Source organism: Ixodes scapularis, unplaced genomic scaffold (genome assembly GCF_016920785.2).
Source record: "Ixodes scapularis isolate PalLabHiFi unplaced genomic scaffold, ASM1692078v2 PGA_scaffold1__304_contigs__length_218370807, whole genome shotgun sequence".
Lineage (NCBI taxonomy): Eukaryota > Metazoa > Arthropoda > Arachnida > Ixodida > Ixodidae > Ixodes > Ixodes scapularis.
Genome location: NW_024609846.1, coordinates 120,956,443 through 120,981,102, shown reverse-complemented (window position 1 = coordinate 120,981,102; position 24,660 = coordinate 120,956,443).

Sequence of the window (24,660 nt, the reverse complement as noted above, 5' to 3'; positions counted from 1 at the left end):
CCACCGGTAAGAGGCGCGGCGCATCCTCCGGAGTGAAGACCTCTCCAAAGTATGGCCCGCACGGGCATACTCCGGAGAGGCTGCATGGCCGAGCTCAGTGCGGCGCGATGACTTCACGAGAGCGCGAAGTGGTTGGTCCACGCCAGTACGCCGCAGACGAACTAAGGGAGCGGAAGAACGACATTCATGCTTTCCCATTCACAACTCATAAGAAGTGCTTAGGTGTCCTCGGATTTTTTTTTTTTTTCATACTGCCGCTAAAATATGACGCGCGTAATGCGTGTTGCTAAGCGCAGTTTCATAACTTCGTGTGTAATGTACGGCGGGAAGGATAACTGATAATAAAAGAAGGGGCACGACGACGGGATCAGAGGAAAGTTTAGCCTACAGTGTTTTTAGATGGCTGCAAAAGAGTGCGAGACGAAACCGTTTATGGGACCACAATATTTATTTTTGCTAGACATATGTGAAACGCAGACTTGTACGTAACGCGTTACAAGTAATTGATTACTTGTAATCAATTACAGTTAAGTGCAATTTTGTAACGCTTCAATTACATTTGTCAAGCTGTAACGCTCGGAGTAATTCAATTACTTTTTTTCTGTAATCAATTACAAAATCAATTACACAATTACCAATTACATTTTGATTCCACAATTTTTTTTTCTCACAAAAATCAACATAGTCACTCAGCCATGGAGCAAAAATGATTGACATTTTTTTTAACATCTAAAAAAAATAAAACTAGGATTAGTCGGCAAATCCTTTTTTCTTTTGCGCCACGCTCTTCTACAAGCGCGCCACCAGCCTTGGCTGGGGAGTTCCGGATCTCGTTGCAGATTGCTGATAAAGTCGACGGGAAGCGGGAACTCGCTATTGACTTTTTAGTGGGCTTTGTTCCTTAGGTCGACGCGTCAGCTACACGACAAGGTACGGGTCTGAAAACAAAAAAGGGAACAATAACCAAACAAAATTGTGTACGCAATATTTTACTGTGTATTTGTGTATTTCTGTCATCGCAATAAGAAGTAACGTGAAAGTGACTTGAAAAGTAATCAATTACTTTGCAGTAATTGTTCAATTACTTCTGGGAGGCAGTAATCAGTAACGGTAATCGGTTACTTTTTTGACTGTAGTAATTGTAATTGTAATCAGTTACTTTTTTTCAGTAACGTGTACAAGTCTGATTGTGAAGCCAATGCTTGAGACGTTTCGTTTTAGTATAGAGAGTCACCGCGTTTCCCCCTTCGCTAAGCCTTCTGCAACGAAGAAGCCACTACTGCGCCAGCGCGCCGATGACCTTGACTCTATAGAGTTCCGCGTATCGTAGCGGGTTGCGGAGAGCGTTGTGGAGCGGCGAAAACGTTCTACGAAAACGTTAACGAAAACTCCCTAATAACATCAAGCCCCTAGCATGCACATGGCGCAAACGTATTGCGGAACACTACACAGCACCTCGTGAGACACTTTTAGTATTGCGAAGCGAAAACGCATGCTAAATGTTGCATCGCTATCTATGCAAACAAACAGAGACATATGTGAAGCCAATGCTCGAGACTTTTCGTTTTAGTATAGAGAGTTTTAGAATAGTAGCAAGCCCCTTGCGTGCACATAGCGCGAAAGTATTGCGAAACGCTAGCACCTCGTGACGACACGTTTCGTATTGCGAAGCGCAAACGCATGCTAACTGTTGCATCGCCTGGCGACAGTATGTGTTTGTTTGCATAGGTGCACCTATGCTAACAAACAGACTGACTGCGCAAACTACTCGCAAGGCACACAAAACGCTTGGAGTGCCGCATGCACACTTTCCAAAATAGCGTGCGTATGCAACGCGCAAAACTGGCTGTGCGGATGGCTCATGCGTTTGCGTGCGCGGAAGGCTACGACTCTTTGCTACACTAAAACTCCCTTGTGTTCCGCGGGCCGCTTCTACGGCGAACCATTTGTACACAATAAGGGACGCTAAATGAGGGGACAATCAGGTGGTTGTTTGGATGCTTGCATAACGGTTTGAAAACGCTCTCTTCCCAGTTGATCCTGCTTGCGTAATGCCTCTGCAGGTATGCCCCGTGCGCTTGTGTTATACGCGCACGTTGTAAACAATCATATAAATTTCGCGGAAGGAGTCCTTGATATATCTGACAGTTGCCATTAGTCATGAGCTCTGTTTCTTTTCTTCATATGTCGCCCCTTTTCGTTTTATCTAACGTTACAAACGATTCAAAAGGGTTTCCTTCTGGCGCTTGTTCGCATTCTATTTTCAGGAGGTACTTTGAAATGAACACGACTTTCAGCGAAAAGTTCGTATCTGCATAGTTTGCTTTTAAATATCTGTCTTTGAAGTGTAGTGCTATAACTGGAAACTTGTGACGATAGGTTTTATTAATTTTTTGGTTGTTGTTGTACTTTATTTATATACGATGTTTATATATAGATAGACCTCCACAGACCACTTGCAGACTTACCCCATCAACAAGGAGCATGCTAGAAGTCGTGTACATCGCGCGTTGCATGCTGAAGTCTGCAGTAGGAGTACAGACTTCACCCAACCTCAGAAGGTGCCTCTAAAAGAGTCTGAACACAAACATTTACCTAGACCTTCGGCATCGGTGTAGAAAAATGTAGGGGGGGGGGGGGGGGATTTTTCCAGTCTTATTTTTTTCCGCTCGGGCAGCAGTGCAGAAGGTCCTGCGGCTAAGACACAATAAGCCGCGGATATTAAGCCAAGTAGCATCGCCCTTTATATCAATTCACCTAAGGGTACAATCCCAAGGAGGAAAGAAACGCTCCCCAACAAGTTCAAGCTGTCTCTTTCCAAACGAAGAAAACGGCGAGTCCCTCGCACGGCCAGGCAGAGAACCGCCACCGCCTGAGGGAAAATCAGGGGGCTTCCCTTCCACAGCTCGTTTACGCTGGCTTTCCCGTGGCAGACCGCAGACACGGCGGCACTCAGCCTTTCGGCAAAAGGTCGCAAAATGATGCTCGTCGGAATACGTGTTCCACAATCTTCGCGCCGCCCCGTTTCGAGTACGTCACTGCCAAAGCAGCGAAGATTGGCTGCCTGTCACCCCTTTCTCTCCCGGTGTTATTAGTTTCTCCGGCCAAACCTCAGTGCCATCTACGAGAGAGCGCGGACATGAAGGCATCGGACCTTTATTAAGGCGAAAGCCTCATATGTCTCATCGTTCAGTCGACCTTCAAAGACCTTGGGCGAAAAGGCGTCGGCGACTCGAAAGGTACCAAAACGAAAGGCACCAATGAAACGGCGCCAAAAGTGCGTCGTCAGAGAGCGCGCTGTCTCGGAGGTTCGTAATAACTTTTACATCGGGGCTTGGGCTTTCGGCTTCAAGCCGTCTTAGGGATAATAGAAGAGACCCTGTGAATTTTTTAGCTCGGCCCTGTGAGTAACTCAATCCCCACAGGCCAGAGCTCCGTGTTGTCTGCCCGACGCCCATAGAGAATCGCCGTCGTCATAACCTTTTTGGCTTGCGGTTTTCGTTTCGTAACACTCGATAGTTTTCTGAAAGTTGACTGTGAAACGCGCATTACGCGTAGCAACTGGACACTGCCAAAGTGGGGATTGTTGTATGACGCGAGTAATGTTTGAAAACAACTGTTCGAAGCATACGACAAGAAGCCTTTCCCTTCGTTTTTCTCTTCGCGTGGCAAGGCCGACAGGAAGACCCGGCTTCCCTCTCCTCGCGCCAAGAGGGGAAAACGGTTTTTCAATACACCAACTCATGTTTACAAACAAACCGGAGCGCCCCTAGCGGACGCCACCCGCGCCGCGCATGCGCGATGGGGGTGTGGGCAAGAAGCTCGCCGTTGCCCATAAACAAACCATTGAGATGCGATGTTGTCGGCGTCGGTGTGAGTCCCCGCGCTCTTTCTGGCGTTGAAATTGTTGAATCTACGTCCTCCTAACGGTGTCTGACTACTTGAGCGGCGTCAGCGAAATTACCGAGGCTCGTTACACCTCAAAACTTCGCGTGAATCATCTGGCATGTGGCGATTCATTCCGCGTGGACGCCGCAGAATGTACGTTAAAGCCTGATTCACATGATGAGATTTCGCTCGCAATTTTCAGTAGCGACGTCGCTCGAACTGCAAAAGCATGAACCGTAGCTGAGATGTCGACGTCGATGCTGAAAATCGCAAGCAGAATCTAACCAAGTGAATCAGGCATAACAAGTCGGTGATGGCCACTGTTAACAATGATCAACATCTCCTTGTATCTACTGTTTACGTCCGAGCTCGCTTACCAACCTTCAAACGTGAGTCTTTTGAGGCCTGCACTTACTTTTTATCGCAAGTACCAGGCCCACGTTTGGTCTACGGGCCGGTGTCCTCTAAAAGAGCAGACGACAAGCAGAAACGTTTGGAAGAGCAGACGACAGTTCGAACAATCACGCGGCCGCTTGAACTTGAAGACGCACTGAACGTAGTCCGCAGGTGGTCCGTACAACTTGACGATTTTCCGGCGCTCATTTTAGAACAAAACAAAAAAATTTGATGACCAGAAGTATCCGTGAATTCAACACAAAATGCTTCCCGCCCAAGCAATCGTGGTCCGACGGCGTTTGGTTTTCCCTTTTCACGGCACATATCCGCGTTCTCGGACGAACCGAGCGGATGAAAACTGACCTTCAAATCTTTCTCGACACTTTTGGTACAGCCCCAGTCGCAGCATATTGACGAGAAGGCAGGTTTTTGTCTGGTTCCTTTCAAAACAACGCAGGAATACACGTCTCACATGGGCACTTCCGCCCGCAGCCCCGGACCGGAAGTGCGTCCGACGCGCCACCACCGCGGCGTGGCGTAACGGAGATGAGTTCGTGTATAGCGGCAACGACAGCCGACGATTCTGAAATCTCAGCAAAGTGTCGCTTTAAAACGCAAGGCGTGTCTCATTCTGTTCACGCATCTTGCTTCGTGAATGGCTCTTCGGCCTCGACTAATGACGCCATCTCATTGGTTGCGGAGCGATAATGAGATGCTTGGCACCACTGATAGGAGAAGTATAAGGTGTCTGAATATGGGCCGTACGTGCCTCAATCTAAAATGGGCCGCGAAAATCGGCGCCTGCACAGCAATTTAAACTTTTTGTCAAAGATATATTTCACAGCTGGGTTTCACCCAGTGTTGGACAGAATGCTCGATAAAAGTATTAAAGTTAATTTTCTAAATACCTGCTTCATAAAGTATTTAAAGTACTAATCAAGTTAATTTCACTGTAAACTATCTTGATGAAAGTAGTGAAAGCGCACAATAAAGACGAATACGAAGACGGAGAGGCAAACAGGACGAGCGCTGACTATCAACTGAATTTTTTATTCGAAAAAAATAGAAACAGCAAAATGAAACCAGGAAAAGCCACAAATACTACAAATGTGACTAGTCATCAATGACTCGGCCACCACACGTGTCAATAAAGTCCACTTCCTTTTTGTGAAGGAAAAGTGAGGGTTGACTGATACACTTATCAGGACATTCCTTCTTTATCATATAAGCCTCCAGTACCTCCCTCGCCACCTTTTCTTTACCTCTCCCAACGATTGTAGTGCCTTGGAAGTTGGGAACGCAGCAGCAATCTCTGCAATGTATGTGTAAATGGGCTCCTGTTGTTGTACGCAGTGATAAAGCATGTTCGCGCAACCGTTCATTCAAGCTCCTTCCGGTCTGGCCTATATAAACCTTGCCGCAGCCCAATGGAATTTTATAGACCACGCCCACCGCACATTCCACGTATTTGTTTACGTGCTTCACTGTGCATTGCCGCTTATCTTTGCCTTTTTCTTTTATCCTCGGACATAGTTGAGCCAGTTTACGTGGTGCTGAGAATACCAGAGGTACCTCGAACCTTTCCGCCACTTTTTTTATATTGTGTGACACCCTGTGTAAGTATGGCATCACGTGGGGTCTTGCTCTCTTTTTTTGCTTCTCCTTTTGGCTTTCACTACTTTCAACATGCATAACCAACTCGCCTGCATCGCCACATTAGTAAACTATCTTGAGTAGAGTGGAAATACTTAAGAATGTAATTCAGTTACTTTTGACGATACTTCCGCATTGCGTAATTTGTATCGACCTAAGTGACAAACACAATTTTAAAGTTGCGTAAATCTGGTTTACCAGAATGGTTTATTAGCACGGAACACAAAACGGCAAAAAAAAAAAAATTCTTTGTAAGGTTTTTTTATGTAGGCCAACTATAAGGAGCGGAATATCACTGATGTTACAAAACATTCCTGAAAAAAACCCCAAAAACAAGAGGTTGTTTTAGTTATAGTGAGCTCGCTAAATATCACATTTTGTGGCGCACCTTAGACGCATCGTTTAACTACAGTCCCTATTTCCTATATGGGGAGTTCACTATAAACGAACTTGGGATATGGAAATGAATGAATGGTTAACAAAGAGAGATTACATACTAGCGAAGGCACTGGTCGCACCTTCTTCAAGTAAGTTGCGTCCAGAAAGGCAATCAACGTTGGGGGGCACTTTGTTGGCATTTTGAAAGATCATCCTGCTCGAAGTTAGTTTCCTGCCCTGTTCTGGGCTTACCAATATTCGAGTGCAAACAGTGTTCGCGAAAGAAATGAGTGCCGAACTGACGACAAAAAAGAAAAGAGAAATGCGACGTCTTGCCTTAAATATACAACAAAAAGAAAAACAGAAAAAGTGTTTTCTTTTTGTGTTTACTTTACTTTTTTTCTATTGTTATTTTTGACACTCAAGTCTGCATTGTTGGCGTGGGTTGTCTCCCGTTCTGCGTTGCGCCTCAGTGTGGCAATCTTTATTTGCGTAAACTCATCCCTTTTGTTTGAGGATTTTTTGGGGGAAACTTTAGGAAAACAAAGGTGCCTTTCGGAGGGCGAAGGGAAAACCTTCATTGTATGAACTTTGGAAATATGAGTCACAATCGGCGGAAAAGCGACGTTTTCGCGCTCAATCTAAGTCACCGTAGCTTATCGGAGCTAGCAACAGGATTTGGTTGCTCAAATGTCCACGTTTGCTCTTGCCACGGCCACGCCACTTCATACCGAAAAACTCGGAAAATGGCGGAATGTCAAAAATGCATTTGAGATAATGAGCACAAGATACTCGGAAATGTAATTAAAATACAGTATCGAATACTCTCGATCCAAAGTACTTGCAAGATATCAAGATACTTCAAAACTTATCTGAAATGTATTATCTTGAGTAGCGTATTTGAGATAGGCATAATTCGGGTTTTCTCGTAAAATTACAAGACGCAGGTCCGTCAGCTGGAAAAACTAGGGCACACGCGTGTCAAAAAATAAAATTTACGCGAAAAAAAAACCTTTTTTAGCAATATTGACGGCGACAGATTTTTTTTTTTTTTAATTCTCCGCGCGAAGTTTATGACGTCATGGAATGGTCATTCGCTCAACGAGATGGTAATTCGTTCTTTCCACCTCAATGTGATGGCCAAGCCGATCCCCCTCTCCTCCACGCACCCGAAATACCGAGAGAGAAAACAAGTGGAAAGGAGGTGACTATACTGACTAGCGACTAAATCGCGTCTCGCGCCGTCAATATCGTTCTAAAAAAACTTTTTTTTTCACGTAATTAATTTTTTTACATGCGTGTCCCAACAAAAATTGCCGAATTTCTTTTTTTAGGGCGAAGTTTTTTGTAGCAGTAAAAACTTTTATTTTTGGGCCGAAAGAGGATTGCCTTCGCTTCCCTAGTACTGATTTGAAGCCCATTGTGTGAAGTCCAATTTTGCAGCACTGCTAATGGCTCGTTAGCGTAATTAAATAAATCATCACCCGTCTCAGCTAAAAAAAGAAAAAGGTTCGTGTCATCTACGTATATTACAAATTTAGGTCGCGAATCTGCGTTAGGAGTATCATTAATGTAAAAGTTAAAAGGCAAAGGCCCCAGAATGCTCCCCTGTGGCACACCAGAGACGACTGGCTTTGTTGTAGACGAATACCCATTTAAATAAACATACTGTTTACGACTAGCCAGATAAGACTGAAGCAGCACAAGTGCTAAACGCCCCAAATACAGTAGAAAGCTTTTCTTTTTATCAGTAGGTTATGGTTTAAATAACCAAATCCCTTAGTAAAATTAATGCATACGCCTAGCACCACTTTTTGTTTTCGTCAAAACTCCGTAGGTTCGTGTTTAGACATCGTAATTTATAGAGGTCGGTCCGCCTTTGAGGGGCGGCGACACTGGTTTATGCTGTAGGCGAAAAATTCAGCCAGTGCAGTACCACTGCTAGCCTGTGTTCCTTTGAGTGCATCACGCATGCGGTAGTAATACATGACCGCGAGCCGTTACGGTCCTCATCCAGATCGAAACGGGCATTGGGGTGGGGATTGAACCCATAGATCCCTGGGTTCTGCTGCGGCGGTGTCAAGAGTGGAAACCGCTAAATGTTACCGCAAACGTTGACGTCCTACCCCCCGGCACCTCATCACCCTGAACGACAAAGCTGAAAAGAGAATTGCGCCTTCTGTCGACGCCGCACACTCACCCCAACGTGGATTTCTCCCCGGGCCGCAGAAAATAGAAAGCTGAAATCCGTCCAGACAAAAGCATTAATGTCTTCCTCTTCAATATATATTTTTTATGAGTCTTTTATTTGGATTAATTAATCGTCCCGGCTACACGCAGACGAGTTTTTCTCAGTACCCCCGAACCGCCAAGTACGCATAGCTAAGCAACCGAAGGGGCGCAAAGGGCGGGTCCCAAGTTTGGATGCGGCGTCGTTGACTCCGGAGAACACACGAGGAGCGAACGTTCTCCTCCCGGCGAGTAACAGCTAACAGCACGCTTTGAATGCATGACGTGATGGGCGACTGGTCCAAGAGTGCGCGCTCTCCGGAACCGGTTCGTTTCGGTCGTGCCCTGCGATGAGCGCGCTCGCCGCGACGTGCGATGGCCATATGTACCGCCGACAGGACCCCCCCCCCCCCCCCCCTTCCTGCTCTTCCCAGGCCCTCCCTCTCCCCCTAGAGGCGAGGAGGCCGAAACGGAGGAGCCACCGACATTGTAAGCGGGGATTTATTTATTTATTTATTTGGTCATTCTTCCTCAGGGCCAGAGGCATTAAAGGGGGGTGTGGTGAGAGAACGAACGAGATAGCGGTGGAAAATACGGAACAGCTAAACAATGGGAAAGAAGTCCATACACTCTAAGAAATACCTGCGCGTCTATACTTACCCGCAAAACATTCCTAGAACCAATGAGCTGATTTCGTAAATCGCAGAGGTTGGTTCTGGGAGTGTTTTGCGGGTAAGTAGATGCGCAATCATTTCTTAAAATGTAAGATGCAAAAAAAAAAAAAAAAGAGTTATGCAGGTAGATGGATCTACTCATTCAAATATCTAGGAATAAACGATGCTAAATATCTGTCATAATGGAAAATGGGACGCCTAGTTGGTGACGGTGATCCAGGCGTGCGAAAACAAATGGTGGTGGGGTTATCAGCTGATTTCTGAGTACAGTGTTGTAATGAAAAAAAAAAAAAATGCGGAAAGGACAAATACTAAAAAAGTTTGGTGGCGAAGTGCGAGGCTGCTGCGAGCTTCTGCCGAACGTGAGTTTTGTTTGCTTCGCTGAACCTACGAACTTTAAGAATTTAAAAAAAAAAACCGATTTGCCAAGTAGTTTATGTTATATTTTATAAAATCATTACCAATATCTACACGATATAGAAGCGAAGATATTGACATTTAATGTTCTACTTAGTTTCATAACAAAAACAACTAAAACATAGGGAGTTGTAGTAGACCGTTTTTCTCCTCCGCTACGGTATCCGTGAACAAAACGCCGCAGCTGCGCATGCGCGCCGCCAGCCTTGTCTGCATAGTTCAAGGCCTTGTGGCGGATTACGAAGCGCTATGCAATGCTTAGCGGGCTGCGGAAACGGTCTACTACAATGGACTTCTTCCAAAACCGAGGCGCCCGATCGCGGCGAAATACCACGCAGTGCACTCTGGGAACTAGTTGGCCACTCAGTTTCGGTTTCGACTGAGCAGTTTCATCTCATGTTATCACGCCGCGACCGAACGCGCTGCTTGCGTTTTCGATTATCTGACTTTTCACTAACGTACAATACACTCATTCTCGAGCGATACAAAACGAAGACCGGGGCACTTTCCTTGGTTCCCGAAACACCGGATATTGTGCGTGCGTATGCGAACGTAGTAAGTCGTGGCTTAGTCACCTCACCCCACGAGTGCATCTTTGAGCTCAATGTCAGTAATCCCGTCTAGTACCAGTGAACTACAACTGAAATTTGTTCGTCTGGAGCCTTACACGCATTTTGTTTGCCAAACGTCCGCTTCTTGTTACTTCACTGGGCAAAAAGCAAGCCGCATCCTCACAGGGTATCAAAGTTGAGGCCAGCGTTTACGCATGAACTTTTAAGGAAACGCAATAAATTCGACCTTACTACTGCACAAAAGTTACTATGATGTCTTCCTCGTGTCATCATATATCTCCCACTCAAATTTTATGCTGATAGAAGGTTAACTTTTCGCAAACGCTGAGATCGGCTGGCTACGACGGAGGCCCTAACAAGCGTCCCCTACTCCTCGCTTAGCCTTTTTGGACGAGCTTTTACTGACGCCCGAGATCTGTGCCGGGAGCGGTGTCTGAAATTATCTCGGCATACTCAGTCAGAGAGAAAGCAAACACATAACAAATATCATGGCCATTACCAACCGTCAAATGCGCTTTGAATTCGTTCGAGCACTTGTCTGAAGAATGTCGCACCGTGCGCCGGACGGGCATGAACCCCAATGCGGTGCGCATAGCGGTTCATGCCCGTCTGACGCACTTCCGGCGAATGGTGCGACATTCTTCACACAAGTGCTCGACTTTTGCATTCTTAAAATGGTCTGTACGCGCGAATGTGCCTATATGATTTCAGGATAACTTTATGCGCATACGCGATGTTGAATATTAGTGAAATGCAAGCGGGTGGGGACTTCACTTCGTGCAGTGCTGCGTGTCAGTACAGATAAGAGATAAGAAGTGTGTTAAAATTGAGCTTTTCAATGGCACCTCCGAGTTTTACCTCGCATAATCAGGCACATTAAGAAAAAACAGTAATTGCAAAAAGAAATATTTCGTCTATGGACGCACGAAGCAAACAAACTTCCTGATCAACAACACTAATGTAAAGGTGCGAGCTCAATATATGCATACTTATTGTTTGCTACAGCTTGTTGATTCGTACACAAACAAGATCCCCGAGCAGCCGAGCTTCGCAGCGTCGAGACTCCCAGCACTGGCTCGTCCACATACCTCGATTGGAGCGCTAACAGGAAGGCTCAAGTACAAAAATACAACAAGCATGTGTTAAGACAAGCTATACGTCTCGGGCTTGTGCTAAAGCTTCGAGGTCTGGCCATTTAGGCTAGTTTAGAGACCACAAATGACGCTCTCGGGACCAGAAAACAATCTCTTGTCGACGTGTCGATCGAAACCGAAACCATGCCACCCTCCTCCCTGGCCAACTAGTTCCCAGAGTGCAACGCGCGCCGTGTTGCATGCAGGGCTTTATGGAAGTAGTCTACCCAACAATTATTGCATCTTTACCTCGCCAGGTGGCGTCAGCTCGTTTTCTAATGTTCGCGGATGCGCCCAAATAGTCGAATTTCAGTCGAACTTCGCGTTAGAATTTCGAAAAAGTCGAACCTGGTCGGACTCCGGCAGGTTTGCAACATCGGTACTTGTAAAAAAAAAAAAAAAAAAAAAAAAAAAAAAATTTAATGCAGTTCGAAAAAGTGATTCTTTAGGACAGGCACGTAGCCAGGATTTTGTTTCGAGGGGGGGGGGGGGGGGGGGGGGGGGGGGCTATAACAAAATGCTGTATGAGAGGGAGGGGGGAGAGGAGGTCCCAGCAAAATGGAAGATTTCGGGGGCGGGGGGCCGGGCCCCATGGGCCTCCCCCCAGGCTACGTGCCTGCTTTAGGACAATATGAATTCTTAGACGTGGCGGATTAATCGGCCAATTCGTCCGCTCACTGATAAGAATGCGGAAGAAATAATTACTGTAAAATTCAGGTAGACAACATTTGATTGATGTAAACCCGCCATGTTTAAAACGTTTTCACCTCAGTAATTTCGGTTTCAGCGGGCTCGCGGCTGTGGTGGTGTGTTATGTCGTTTCGCTTAGTTTTGGGATCTAAATGTATCCCCTGTGGTACAGACCCAGTGATACAGTGGTAATGGGCTACCTTGAGAACTACGACGTAGTTACGAGCCTAAATTGTGGACGTTTTTACGAACACCTTCATCTGATCATGTTCTTCGTTCGGCCAGGTTCGACGGCGAAACGACTGAAGTGATGCAACAGGAGGATTACGGATGTCTACGGCCGTAGTGGACGTACCCGACGATACTGGTTGCCATAAAAATGAACTAATGAAGAAACTAATGCATGGAGGCACAGTGAAAAAACAGGTCGACGATACAATGTGCTGAATCACAAAAAACACACTAAAAAAAAAAAAGAAAAAAAAAAAGAAGCTCGTGCGTCTACTTTCCCGGACAACTCTCGGAGAGCCAATCACCGCAACTTACGGAAACAGCTCAGCGAATGACGATGCCGAAACATATGTTTAGACCAAAAAACGCAGTCTGAGTTGGGACATTAAGCAATGCAAGCGTGACATTTTGCATTGCTTAATGTCACAACTCAGACTGCGTATTTCGGTCTAAACGAATGTTTCGGCATCGTCATTCGCTGAGCTGCCGCCGCAAGTTGCGGTGATTAGCTCTCCGAGTGTTGTGCAAAAAAGTATACGCACTCTTTTTTTATTTTTTCAGAGTGCAGGTAAATTTGCAGGTTTAGTGTTCACTGTTTGGTTTCACTAACGTTTAGTGAAAATTGCCGACCAGGAAACCCCCTTGCAATGACGCAGAGGAATGCAAAAAAAAAAAAAAAAAAAGCGATCTGGTTTTTATCGTTTTTTTTAAATAAATTAAGCACCCGAGATATGTTTTGATTGTCCATCCCAGGCCGGGTAGAACAATTTCGTTTTGTTTTCAATTATCAGCCCTCATTAGCAGCATTTCATAATGTTGACCTCAGCAAACTATTTGTTATACGGACCCTTCCTTACAACGTATTGAGAATATGAGATAAGGGACAAACCTATCAATTGACGTCTGACGTCTGTTTTTTGTATAATCAGTGAAATGAAATTAAACTGCGCGAGATACTTGACCTCCAGCAAAGCTTGGCTCAAGTCAAATGCCAGTCACCACTTCATGGATTTGGATAGACATATATTTATTTGTTTGAGCCTACACGTTTTTTGCTTCCAGCGGCGTCGAAAGTATCCGGCATCGACAACGATGCACTCGAGTGATTTCCATGCAGACGGCTTCTTTTCGGCGTCACATATTACGTGCCTCGGGCGCTTTTGTCAGACACTCACAAGCTGTCTTTGACAAGTTTTTCACCCGAAGAGTCCAACCCTTTGTGTTCTAAAAAAAAAAAAAAAAAAAAAAAAAAAAGTTAATAGACCCTTCCCGAAATTCAGTCTGGCCACCTTGATCACTATCATCATCATCGGAAAAATGGCATATGTGCCATACCAATGGCGGCTTTCTATTTACTGATGAAGGAACATGCTGAAGATACTCCTAAGCTGAGGATTCGAGGCCTATACATTCTAGACGTTAGCACGTTGCAAAACCGGAATTAAATGCAAGCGCTGCGTAAGTGTTCATTTCTCTAATTCGAGCCCAGTGAACCTGTTACTGGCACAAAATCGGCTTCGAAACCCCTTGACTTATAGAACTTTATTAAGGCGTCTGTCTGGGTCGGCGCTTCGTTCTGACTGGTTGCATCGTTGTGGGAATCGAGACTGGATGAGATGATCCAGAAAAACCTGTATAGCGAAAAGTTTATTCTCGTCTGCCTTTGACATGCAAAAGTGACGGTGCCCGATAAAATACTGCAGGCTACGGGTTCATTGCCGCCATTCGTATGGCAAAAGTTAAACCGCCATTTCAGCCACCAGATGGCGCTGAATTTCGGAAAGGGTCTATTGAGTTGGATATTTCAAGCATACATGGGTAAATTACTTTCAAAATGTAATTTAATTACAATTACAATTACTTAGCTTCTAAAGTAGTTTAACTACAATTACAATTACTACTACGCAAAAGTAGTTCCTTCCAATTACAAATTACTTTTTAAAAGTAATGCAATTACTTTACAATTACTTATTTCTGAGATTTACCCACCTTGGGCCATATAACTGTAAACGAGTTATATGGCCGCTGTATAAATGGCACGCATTGTACTTTCTTTTATGAAATTTGTTAAATGGATTATAGAACTTAATATTTTGGAGTAATGAACTCCTGCGTTCTTATATTCTAAAAAAATAGAAAAATAAATGGTGACAAAATCCACAGGTGCGAGTTGAATCTCAGAGCTTATGCAAATGGTATCCAAGTCAAACCAACAAAAAATAAACTTAAAATAATACAAGGAAACAAATATGCGACAGTACTGGTATCATAAAACTCACGTAAAAATGGCTAATAAGAGATACTTGTAAATGACGTCAAACGTTTAAATATACGACAACTTACGAAAACATTTCAGCCACAATGATTCGCTGCCTTTCCCTATCTGTGGACTTGTAACATGTCGGATGTGGGTAACCGTAGCACGCGAACTGTGGTCGCTTCCACAAAACTAGTGTTGCAATAGCAGCAACTCTATTGCCAGGGATTCTGGGTTAATTCAGTGCACGGTAACACCCAAAAAGCTCCTGAGGTAGATAATAAATTTAGGATCGTCATGTAGCCAATCATTAGGATAGCAATGATTGTATCGATGTTATGCGTCTCATAAAAAAAGACCGATTTGAATTTAGCATGGCAAGAACAACCTCGAAAAATTATGACACACTGTAAACGACTTCATTTTCGCGAATTTCGCGAATCGGCTACAATTCGCGAAAAATAAGTCCCGCGAGCAATTCCGGTAATTTGTAAACACATTGGAATCTATATTGCGACCCCACCGCGTCGCGAAAATTAGAAACCACGAATTATTTCAAAACTGCGGCCTCTTAGACCCCTCAATTTCATGAGTTACTTGAGCGTGTTTCAGCTGGAAGATATAGACGAGCCATTATTATTTTTTTTTTTATAACTGAGTATTATTGAAAGTGACAAAAAAGTTGCCTACCTACAAATGTTTCCTTCCGCAAATTGGAGGTTGCCTTTCGGTTTGTTGAATTTGCTTTCAGAGACGGTGCGGAGAGTTTGCACCTCACAATTATATTTTTTACATTGCTGCTAATCTGTTTAAAGAATTTTTGTAACAATGCCCCGGCAGCCTTTCCTTTTCCATTGTAGATAAGACTGTTCCAGGTTCTCAATGCAAAGCAGCAGTGCGCGCCTCGGGACGGTTCCACAGGCCAGGACGAGAGGACAACGCGTGGAGGGTCACGATAGAGGTGTAAAAACAAAGTGCCAAGCCAAGCCCTCTGTATATAAAAAAGAAGCCTTCAACGAACAACAAATGTAAAAACAAGCACCCTACAGTCTAAGGCCGCGGTTTGTAAGTTTTGGAATCCCATCCAATCAGGCTGACAAACGGTTGAAAGGGTTAGGTAGAGCGAACACTAAATAATGAAGATTTATACAAAAAGGTAGACGAGGATTGGGAGAAGCAAGAGCAGTGTAGCAACAACAGTTGGAAGTAAGGCCTGCAGGGTGAGTCGTCTTAATGAGACCTGCTGCTTCTTTGCTTCTTCGCCTCGATGTTAAAAAGTAGCACGACTTACTGTTAGTGGTACCAACATACGAGATAGAGGAGAAGGGCGTGAAAAACTCATAAAGAAAAGAGAATAATTTCATGAACAAAAAAGACCCCACACTTGGCTGAAATATGTAAGCGAATATGCTAGCGGCGAAGACGAGTAAGGAGAACCTCGAACCTCCCCGCCTCGACGCGATGATGTGATCGGAGCCAACCAGCTCGACTTCGACCCTTGATGCCCCCGTGTGGGAATGAGAAATAAGAAAGACCCCTAGAAACAGGAGAAACAGGAAGCAAACGAGACGAAGAGTCAGATTCAACTACGACAGGAACGAAAACGGACGCAAATGTAGCCCTCATTTATCAAATTATTTCTCAAATTCTTCATTAAATCGTTTTACAGTCTACAAAATCCTTCATTCCGTTCTATACCAGCCTCTTTTTCCCATCCCTCTTTTCCCTTTTTTGAGCAGGTTGGGAGACACTCTCTCCCTTGTCGCTTTGGCTGTGCTGTCGTTCCGTGGCCAGGGGGGAAAAACGCCGCCTCCGCAAAATCTTGCAAAAGTAATTGTAATTGTGCCTGAAATTTAGCAATTACTGACGCTAGAAAGTAATTAAATTACAATTACAATTCCTTTTAGCCAAAAGTAATTATTGCAATAACAAATTACCAGGAAAAGTAATTAAATTACAGTAATTCAATTACTGTAATTGAATTACTACCCAAGTATGATTTCAAGAAAATTGAATGACTGCAGACATGAGACCGAGCACAGTTTCTTCAGTTTCTTTAAATTCGTAAATAAAAAGATCAAGAGAAAGTTTATGCCGCAAAAATAATTCCTCCAAATAATCAAATGCAACTGTTTTGTATTTGTTATGAAGGCAGAGCACGATGCTTTTAGGAAAAACACATAGTGACTACTTGCGTTGACAATATTTGCCTTCTTCACCATAAATGCGTGATCATAAATATACTTTGCGCTTCTTACGTTGCCACTACCACTTAGCCACTGTCACTTAAAGGCCGACGACCAGTTCGCGCTTTCCACTTCCCCCTTCCTCCTCTCCCCCTTCTACCCTGTCTACCGCTGGCTGTTTCCTCCTCCCCTACGGTGAGGAGGATCTTCTGCCTTGCAGAATCTCGAGTCTGGTCGTCGGCCTTTAAGCAAATCTGCACTGTCATAAATAATTGGTATCTCAACCCTCGTGTGACTTAGAGTCGTCCACATACTCAATGTGCGCCAGTGCTTTAGTTTAGTTTAGTTCAGTTTATTGTACTTCAAAGGCATTTCAAATGAGATGCATTGCATGAGGGCGTAATAAAATTACATATCATGCAGATAGCAGAAGAGTGACGACAAGGTAAAAAACAGGAAAACATAAAACTACAAACTAATAGGATAAATATCAAAACATGACATGTATAGAAAAAAGTATTCACAAATAGACGTGTTAAAGATCAATACTTTACAGTTGTGTCTTGCAGAGTTCACGGAATGTCTTCGGGTTAGATTCACGTTTCAGGAAAGGAATTCCAGTTATAATAGCGAGAGAAAGTGGAGAATTTTGGAATTTCTTAGTTCTCGCGAATAGAGGTTTAACTTTTAGACTGTGGTCTAAAAGTTAAAGTCTAAAAGCATGGAGATGTGAGGTGGCGTTGGGCCGAGAACGCTGCCCTGGGGGACGCCCGACAGCACAGGCAGGCTTGGTGATCTGGCATATCCAGGTTGCTTACGATTAGTTAAGAATTTAGCTATTCATACTAGTATAATAGGTGGATGAATGTTAAGCTTAGAACGTTTGTATACGAGTCGCTGGTGAGGAACCGTGTCAAATGCTTTAGAGAAATCGACGAAGATGGCATCAGTGGGTTTAGCCAAGTGAAAGTTGTTATGCAACTCGGTTACAAACTCAAAAAGCTGGTTTTCGCATGAATAACCCGACCTGAAACCATGTTGGTTGTTACATATTAATTTATTTTGCGACAAACAGTTCATTAAGTGGGAGTAGACGACACGTTGAAAAATTGCGTGGCACACTTGTAAGCGACATAATCATATAATTCGAGCAGTCGTGCCTGTTTCCGTATTTAAAAATGAGTAAAACTCTCTTGAATCTTTAGTCCTCCGGGAGGGTAGTCGAGTCAAGTGATTGTTGAAATAGACGACGGAAAAGGTAAGATGCTTTGTTTTTTTTTTAGAAGTTTAGGGCAAATATTGTCGTCACTGGGGGCTGAGCTGCGATACCAAAGATACAGAACAGGTTGCTAACGCTCATTCCTTTCCTCACACGTATCCGGTACGCCGACGGTGCAAATAGTCAAAAAGTGCTATAAGACAAAGTACAGAAGTTGTGCACCTAATGATGGCATGCAGATAGGTAGTAAAAAAGAGTATCGCACAACACTTCACAAAACAAGGGAAAAAAAAAATCGCGGTTAAACGCGACGAAAAACGCGAATGCAACGCCTTCGCAATGCGCAGCGAAGCCACTTTATGGTGGCCACGTTACGTGATTCTAAAATGGCAGCGCCCATGCGGAGTAAAAAAAAAAAAAATAAATCGAAAGAAAACAACAACGGCTTGATATTTTTAGTTAGTTCGCATTCTGATTGACTTTAATAGATTACTTTTCTGGTTTTCGTTTATTTCTTTCCCGTTGTGATTTGCTTTACGTCATTGACGGACGAAGTTAACGCTCCGATTGTCCAGAAGAGCACTGGTTCTTGCTTATGTTTAGCCTGATATAAATTTTGCTTCCTCGATGATTATTTCATTTAAATATAAACAAATGCACATAAGAAGAATTCCTCAAGTGATAGGTAAATGGCAAATAAAAATAAATATTTCCCGGATACTTTTTGCGGGAAGAGTTTGGTTTGAATCTTCACAGTAAAACTGATCTGATCCAAAATCACGACGTAAATCATTATTTAAATCACGATTTAAATAATCTTGTTCAAACGATGGTGGGAACATCAGTTCAGTTCCAGCTGTTATTTGCTCCAAGCGAACACAAATAGACTCGCATTACATTGCAACAGAGGTGGACCGAGGTACTCAACAGGTGGCGTACAGACATAAAACAGCTATACAAAGACAAATACACACCAAAACTTACGGCACTTAAATATGTTCCACGGATTTCGCGAGATTTAAAAGGGTCATTTTCACGAAGGAGATCCTGCTGGTATCATTCGCTGTGTTCCTACGGCGCTAGCGATGCCGCTGACTTTCTCCGCAGCGTGTGGGCTACACTACCGGCTCTTTCTCAGATGCGAGTCGTGCAAGCTTGCGTCGAGCATCAAACACTACATATTCCACCATTTTACGCGACGTCTTTAAAGGGAAGATGGGGCACTTCTACATTTGAGAAAAAACGCTTGAATTGCGTTCATTTGGCCTTTAGAATAACAGATATCAAAATTATATTTCAATGCGACGCGCCGGAGAGCCACAAGAGCAATTTCAAAATAGGGCTGAAGCCCCGCCCCCCTAGCCTTGGACAGCCAAAAGATCCGTCGATGACGTCACGGACAGCGACTGTCTTTCGCGTTTTTCTCGCGTTTAACAATACTTACGCAGCAAATGGTTTGAGTATTCGGGTTCACGGGGTAAAAATACACTAGAATTCACTTCTAACTCATTTTTTCCAAGAAGCTCCATAGCTTCCCTTTAACTGTACCAGGAAAGAGCATTGGCAGTAACAGTTTCGCTGGGCCATCCACGGCTTCGACGTCTATAACTCCCAACGAATGTAACCAAAAAAGAAAAATGGAAAATGACCGAGGCCTCCGTCCCACACAGATACAAAACGAAGAAAAGAGACGCACACACCCGGGGCTGTATATCGCACCCAGCACCAGAGCAGGGGCACGCACCATTTCCGCGATACCTGCGGCTCCACCCGACCCCTCAGCGTCCCGCTCTTTTTTTCATCGCTACGCTCGCGCACACACACACGCGGATACGCATCAACCGTACACGATGCTATTAGCGTATCATTTGTGCGTGGCTTTCCCCCCCTCGTGGTCTCCAGGGAAGGGGCGGGAGGGTGGCGGGACAATGACGATTACCCCCGGGGCCAGCACCACTCGTGCGAGGTCCCCCGGACGTTCCCTCCTTCCGCCGCGAGGGTCTCTCGCGTTCGAGCGAGCCACTGCACGCTCCGGCAAACCGATCTCACGGTCCGCAGCCAGCGCGCTCTCTGCCCGAGTTGGCCGGGGCAGAAAAGCGGAGCTGCCGAGCAGGCCTGGTGGTTCCACAACCGGTGGTAGTCTAATCCGGTTCGAGACTTTGTAGAGACGGAGAGGGCTGCGCAATGCTTCCTCCTTGTCGACGGTCTTGTTATTGTGTAATATAGAAGCGTACCTTTTCGAGGACTTGGCGCAGCATCGAGAGTCGCGCAATGTTCTCTCGGTCATTTGTGTCTGCGCCTGTGTCTCGTTCATTTGTGTTCGTGTCCCCAGCCATTCTGATACAGACAGGATGACGCGAGTTTCTGCGGGCACGCCTCAAGCTTGTTGAATTCATTTATACGTACAATTGCAAAACGTACGCGTTAAAAAAAAAAAAAAAAAAAAAAAATTAAGGTCACAGTATAGTTTAGTAGAAGAAAACCTGAGCAGTGTAAACAAAAGTCACAGACACAAATATAGTTCGATAGCAAAGCATAATAAAGAAATTGAATTGTCAAAACAACTGCGTCAATTTTTTTTTTTTAGGAGTTTGGGGACGAATGTTGACGGTTTCGGCCTCGGCGAGTAAGTTTTTCCAGACATCGGCGCCAGTCGCTCGGATGCAAAATGACCATGCGTCATTTTCTATCCCCGCAAGACTTATGAAACACTCATTGAGGTTCGCGCTCCTTAATAGGAAAATAATAATACCGTAGAATACCGCGCATCCGCCCAGTCCACATTAAAGGGATACTACAACGAAATTTCGGCGCTCATTTTTTGGTCCATATGTGTTCAAAGGAGCAGTATCACGTCGAACATACCAATATTTTGTTAAAAAAAAAGTCTCGAAAAGGAATTTTAAAACGAATTAAACGATTAGCAAAGAGCACCTGGTGGATGTCGCTAACGCCTCGTTTGTAATGCTCGTCTAGGAACCTTGACAGCTAGTGACGGAGGTTGTCTCGCCTCCGGCCACGACGAAAGAAGAGGGGAAGGAGGAACTTCCCTCTTCCCGAAAATGCCTTTTGTGTGTCTCAGAAGTCGCTTTTGTCCCCCTACAAGATTATAGAAGATTAACCCGTCACTCAAAATTCGTACAAAAGCAGCCGCTTCGGTGGCTGGAACGACTAGGCCATTTTCTCGACGTCAACCTCGCCATAGCTTTGCTCGTCCCGAGACGACCTACGTCACGATTGCGTTGGATGCCACGTGGTCTCCGCTGGGCCTTCTCCGAGCGCTTGCCAGAGTGGGCCGTTTAGAACGAAAAATACAGCCACCAGGCTCAAAATACAAACGTGCGATTGTCATTTACGGATATTGTGGATCATATTCAACCTATTTTTGAACACGACGGGAATATTTCAAATTTCGTTGAAGTATCCCTTTAAGCGCTCATTCCCAAATTTGTAAGACATGAGGAAATACGCACAGTATACATTTATATGTAAAATTGATGACCGGAGAAGCGCCCATCCCCCATTCTCTCGCAATTATTTATAAATTTTAAGTGGACGCTTGCCCGGTATTTTACGGTAGTAATTAAAAAAAAAATACTCCTAACATCTTAAAACGGGCAAACAAAGCAATTGCTCCACGTGCGAACAATTCCGTGCTTTCTCTAACTAGGGATGTTTTCGTAGATCGTTTTCCCTAACGAAGACGCCGCTAGTGCGCATGCGCGCGGCTAGCCTTGACCACGGGGTTCTTCCGGATTCGGTCGCGGGTTGCAGAGAGCGCTTCGCGACGGAAGAAACGATCTACGAAAACTCCCATTGTTGTCTCTTGCCTGCAAGACGCTTCACGGAGCAATGAAAATTATGTCTGTTTCTTGTCAAAAAAAAAAAAAAAAAAGGAATGGTTTTACAGATCAAAACCTCAACAGAAATAAATTATTGCACCGCTCCCTTTTTCACTCAAGGTCGAGTAAACCTACAAGGATCACTCAATTCTTCGACCTTGTGACGACCAAGTCGAGATATATTCAAGCTGACAGTCAGGGGAAGTAGTCCCCGCGCTCTGCGTCTCGTCGCATGCAAGTGAACTGCACGACGCCAAATGACATGCAATTTTTTGTTTGTAAACTTTGAGTGGAATAAAAGAAAAAAATAGTGAATAATCAATCGCCTTTTTGGTTCATTTTAACCCCCCCCCCCCCCACACACACACACAGACACTACAGTCCATTAATATATTTGGCCCACAGCTATCGGCGCTTTTAGCTGGATATACACATAAAACCAGGAACTTGTAGCTCATTTGGAACTAAGAGTATCGAGGCCATCTTTGGTGCGTGTCAGGAAATGGTTGAGCGGAAAGGGGGAAGGGGGGGTCTCTCATTTGCCGGTGCATCGAGCCTTGGTTCATTAGCGGCATGTCGGCTCTGCCTCCGTCCATTAGACCTGATTAGCATGCGAAATGGCAGACGCCGTGCCACTGGTACGACTGTCAACGGGACAAGCGCAAAACGTCCGTCAGATCACGTCCTGCATGCCATAAGGACAACGCAAAAGAAATAAGAACGCGATTAGCTCTTTACCTTGTTTTTTCCTTGGAGTGTACGAGAGTGCTATACGCGGGTATGCAAGATAATCAAATTCCGTTGTATCGTAAGCTTTTAAGCTTTCTAAAAAAAAAAAAAAGAAAGAAAAAAAGCTAGATTGTTGACGGAAGTTTTAAAACAACAATCCGAGACAAGCAAACTGGACGCTTCTGCAATCTTTAATTTGGTAGGTTTCACTGCCAAAATGTATTGTTCTTCGTGGCTAATCCTGTACATGTCCCGTATGAACTATGCAGAAATCAAGCCTCCAGATAACGCCCACGTGACTCATATCCGTTCCCTACACGTTGCTGCGCCAACCACAAGGGCACGTGGCCTCTCCCGTCGTCCGATTGGCTCGAACAGCTACGGAGCCTCGGCCGACAGAGCCCAAACCAGGCCTGGGGAGAGGACTGCGGGAGGGAGGAAACGCATTCCCGAATTAGGGATTCCGGCTGCGGCTCGCCTCCTCCGAGAGCCCGGCGCCACCATTAACGACACCGCGCGCCTGGGAGGCTTTAATTAAGCCAACGAACCGTGTCCCGAAATTATGCAAATGGCCGGCTCCCGTCTCCCGCAGGCGCCGCGCTCTGGCTCTCGCCCTCCTCGTCCTCGGCAGGGCGGAATGGACAGCACAGCGTGCCCCGAATGTGGGCCAGGTATGCCCCCTCCCACTTCGCCCCCACGCCGAACGAACCCCCGGAGGAGGGCTTCGTTTGAATAGCGGCCGTCGGAGAAGTGCGTCTCGCGTCTTCGGGAATGCAAGGGAATGGGGGGAGGGGGCCATTCGTCAGGGGAAGTAGTCCTCGCCTCGGGCGTCTCGTCGCGTTCAAGTGAACAACCCACTGCCCCAACACCGACAGACTTCCTACAAGAGAGGAGACGGCGGTAGCACGGAAAGTTAACGAGCATTCCCGGCTATAAAAGATGGATGAATTAGCTTAGCACTGAGGCGAATCATCCGAGTTGGACGCCATTTCTTTTCTTTATTTCATGGGACGGGAGAGGAAGCACAATTTGCAAAACATTGAATAAAACTCGGCAACCGCGTTGTCACTCGGTGCACCGGAATCAGCACTGGTCAACTTCACTTGTAGAAACAATTGAAAATCTTTCTAGCCCCCCCTCCCTTTCCTTGGGTAGCGTAGACGACAACAGGTGAAAGCAAATGGATATTGTGATCCGAGATGAAGTATGCGCTAAGTAGCTCAATTGGCAGCCACTATTGTTGATTTCTTTCTTACCAGCTTGAATCGCAAGAGGAAAAACGACTATTTTACCTGTCCATAGTAACCATAAGACGTAGAAACAATAAAAAAAAAAAAAAAAAAAAAAAAAAAAAAACGGACAGGAAAACAAACTCACTTACCAGCTTGCCTGCGTTTTTTTTACCCTTCTTTATTATTTATTTTACCTGCGTTTTTTTGTCTTCAATATTGCAAAATAAAATAGTTATACTTATTTCATATGACATGATATTGAATGGAAACTTTCGAATTCAAATTTTATTCGGTACTCGGGTTGTACAATTGCTTACTGTCATCCTCCGCGTACAAGGGCAGTTCTTAGGTGGTTTCACGATTTTCGTTAATTTTTATTTTATGTTGCCTTGTTTCGGTTGTGTCTCTGTTCCGCTTTTTTTTTTTTTTTTTTGTACTGAAACATTTATGTGGAATTAATATTTGGCATCCGTCGCTGTCGATTCCCTCTTCCGCTTACGGGATTATCATTGGAAATGCTCGCGTCTCTGTCATCAGGACAAGGCCGTCTGGCAGCTCATTGCCCCATTCCTGAAAGGGAGAATTTGTACACATATGGGGTTTCTGTCGAAGCCATTCGTCGAGAGTTTTTCTTTTTATGTTTTGCTTCGGTAGCTTGGTCCGAGTAGGAAGTGACTTCCCTCGAGTCCCGACCTCGGAGACCCTGGCAAGGGCGTGCGATGTCTGCAAGAGTTGCAGCTGTAAGCGGATTGTGAAATATTTTTGGTAAGCCATAGCTTATATAAGCCACTGTTTAGGAACTCAAGCCGGAGCTGGCCGGGACGTTGCTCGGCGTGGTGCGTTGTGTCTGGTCGTGTTGCACCGGCCTGCCGTACGAGTCCACGTCGTCGGACAGTGCCCCGTCGGAGTCAACCACCGAGAGCCACCAACTTCG